Below are 3,187 nucleotides of genomic sequence, written 5' to 3' on the forward strand. Positions count from 1 at the left end.
CTCCTTCTCCTTCTCCTTCTCCTTCTCCTTCTCCTTCTCTCTCTCTCTTTCTTTCAGGGTCTCACTCTATAGTTCAGGCAGGTCTTCAACTCACTGTGTAGCCCAAGTGGGCCTTGAACTCGAGCCAATACTCCTGCCTCAGCCTCCTGATAGCTGGGGTTACAAGTGTGTGCCACCATGCCTATCCATAATTCTTTCTTTAGTTTTTTAAAAATTCTATTTTTATTTTTATTTTAAAAATTCTGTTTTCATGGCTTCACTTACTGTCATTGAGGTGGTGACTCCTAAAATTGTATTTTCAAGCCAAATATCTTATGTACATCTAGATTCACATAAAAGAGTAGACACAGGAATTGAAATGTTAAAGTTGGGTCTTTTAGCTGGGTGTGGTGGTGTATCCTTGTAATCACAGCCCTTAGGTGGCTGAGGCAGAAGGATCACCATGTGTTCCAGGCCAGTGGGGGCTACATGGTAAGTTCAAGGCCAGCCTGAACCACACAGTGAGACCCTGTCTGAAAAAAAAAAGCCTCTTTTCTCTTTCCATTCTCAGCCACGCTTCTAGAAGCCATTGTCAACATTAATTGTTGCTATTTCTAACTTCCCTTTTGTTGCTTATCTCATGACAGTCTAACTTGTTTTGCTGTATTGAAAATTTTTTGCCAATAATGCTAAACCCAGTTGATCCTTAAAAAGAAAAAGGCTTCTTCATTGTAAAATGAAGTACAAAACCACAACAAACAGAACTTTGCCTGCTACCCCAGTCTTCCCTTCATGTTTCCATGACAATAGTCTCCATTCTTCTTCCAAAAGTAGGAACTTCTGGGAAGATGGCAACATAGTAAGCAGCAGAGAAAGAGCCCCTCTAAGAGTTAATATCCAGACACTGGAATATAGCAACATGAGACAGACAAGGAGAGAATTGGGTCTCTTGGACCCAGGAAGGATCTGAAGCAAGAATTGAAGCCCACGGGCAAAGTGAAGAGAGAAACTTCAGCGGAGAGGAAGGAGGTAGCTGGCGAAGCCTTCTCATTGCATGGGAGGAGTGGTTCAAACCTGCAGACACACAGTGACCAGAGGCTTCCACAGAGAGATGGGGCAGTGGAAGCGAGCAGTTGATGCAAAGGCCTGCACTAGCTAAGGGTGAGTGCTGAGGGATTGGTTGTCCTATGGGAGAGAGAAATTGGCTGGCAGCCATCTTGGAGAGGAGCCTACTGAGCTCAGAACTCAGCCTAATGGCTGGGTCCATCTAAAGGCTCCCAGGTGAGTTCAAGCCTTCAGAGGGTATGCTGAGGGCTGGAGGCTGAATGGGTCAGGTCTCAGCTTCATGGCCAGAATCCAGCTGGAACTTCAGGGGACATGAAGGTACAGTCTTACTGAGATTATCCAGTACTACTGGATTCCTGGCATAAATAACACAGATCTGGAGTCTGTCTTCACACATTGTCTACCCGTGACAGCAGAGACAAAACTGGAAGTGGAATTTTTCTTTCTTTTCTTTCTGTCTCCTTGTTTTTTTTGTCCACCGTTTGATCTTGTTTTTATATGAATGTGAATGTGGTTTCTAGCTTCTTTGTGGTTGTTCTGTTCTTTTATTTCTTTCTTCTTTCTTTCCCTCCTGTCTTCTGCACCAGTTTCCCAGCTTTCAAGATCCCCCTTTGTCTTCAATCTTTGCTTCTAATCTCTTCCTCCTCTTCTGCTTCTCTATTTTCTCTCTAATCCTTTTTAAATTTTCTTCCCTGAGGGTAAAATTGACATATTGAGCACTTATTTACTGCATATAATTTTCTGGTTTGTTTTTAGATAAATCTATTTTATGTGATTAAAGGTGGCAAATTAATGGTTATCTCAGTTTGTCATTTTCTAGGCGGTATTTGATGCTATTGTTATTCTGAGTGTACCACTTTAGCCAAAGTGACATAATTATTCTAATCAGCTGTTCTTCCTGGTATTCCAAGACTGAGATTTCCTAAAGGTCATAGAAAATACTATAGGCCAGTGCCAAAGAACCAGGAGCTGGGCCAAGTAGGCAGCAACTTCTCATCCCCAACAAATTGAAGCAGTAAGACCTTGCAACAGACTCAAAACCCAAAAGCCAGCTACATTTGGAAGACATCTCTCAGGAATAGTCATTTCCTAAGGGTTCTGAATACTAACAATAAAGCAACCCACCACAGGCAGTTTATAAGCATCAACCCAGGAATTAAATTTAAAAAAAAGAAAAGAAAAGAAAAAAGAAAATGAGAAGACACTTAAACAAGACACAACCCCAGACATCCATTCACCAAAGGCAAACCTAGGGGGCAATGAGGTGGGACAAGCCCAAAGCCACCCACCTGGCCTCTCTGAAGTGGTAACAGCACAGCAAATGAATGAAGCTCTGGAAAAAAAAGCAAAAGTAGCCATCGTCCTGACTTTTGACATGATTACTCCCTTGGGTTTCTCAGTGCTTTTATTACTCAAGTGTGTGTGCTAGACATGCGGGTCTTTAGTCTCATCCATTTTAAGCAACGTAATGTATGGTCTTTGTTACTTTGTTGTCACTGAGACAGGATACTCGACACCCATGACTTTGTGGGGTACCTCGTTGGTCTCTCGTTGTACCCCAGAGAGAAACAGCAGTGGGTATGAGAAAAATAAAGACAAGAGACAAGAGCTGGGGTCAGGCGGAGTTACCTCTTGCGTGATGAGCAGGAGGACTGACCTCAACAGTAGGTGTGTTCATTTAGTACACTTGCAAAGTTAGTATCATGGGAGGTAATGTTGCCTAGTGACTAACGACTGTAATTGTCCGGCAGGATGCCTTTTTCAATACTGAGGTACCTTGACTGCTTGACCAATAACCAGCTCCAGTGGCTCCCAACAGACTTAAAGGAGAAGAGGCATATCTTGGTTCACTTTTAGTGGTCTCAGTCCATGTGTGGAGGGCTGGCTCCAAGGGAAAGCCCAGAATATTAAAAGAGCCTGGTGGGAGAAAGTGGTTCACATCATGATAACCAGGAAGCAGAGAGTGGGGCGCAGGGCCAGGGAGAGAAATGCACTCTGCCAAGCCACTCCCACATTAACCCTCCTCTTTCGACAGGGTCACCTTCCTAACAGCACATTCAGCCATAGCACCCCACGGTGCAGTCACCTCCCAAACACATGAAGCTTCTGGGGGACATCCTAGATCCAAACCATAGTGTGTCTT

Source organism: Chinchilla lanigera, unplaced genomic scaffold (genome assembly GCF_000276665.1).
Source record: "Chinchilla lanigera isolate Chin_1 unplaced genomic scaffold, ChiLan1.0 scaffold00032, whole genome shotgun sequence".
Classification (NCBI taxonomy): domain Eukaryota; kingdom Metazoa; phylum Chordata; class Mammalia; order Rodentia; family Chinchillidae; genus Chinchilla; species Chinchilla lanigera.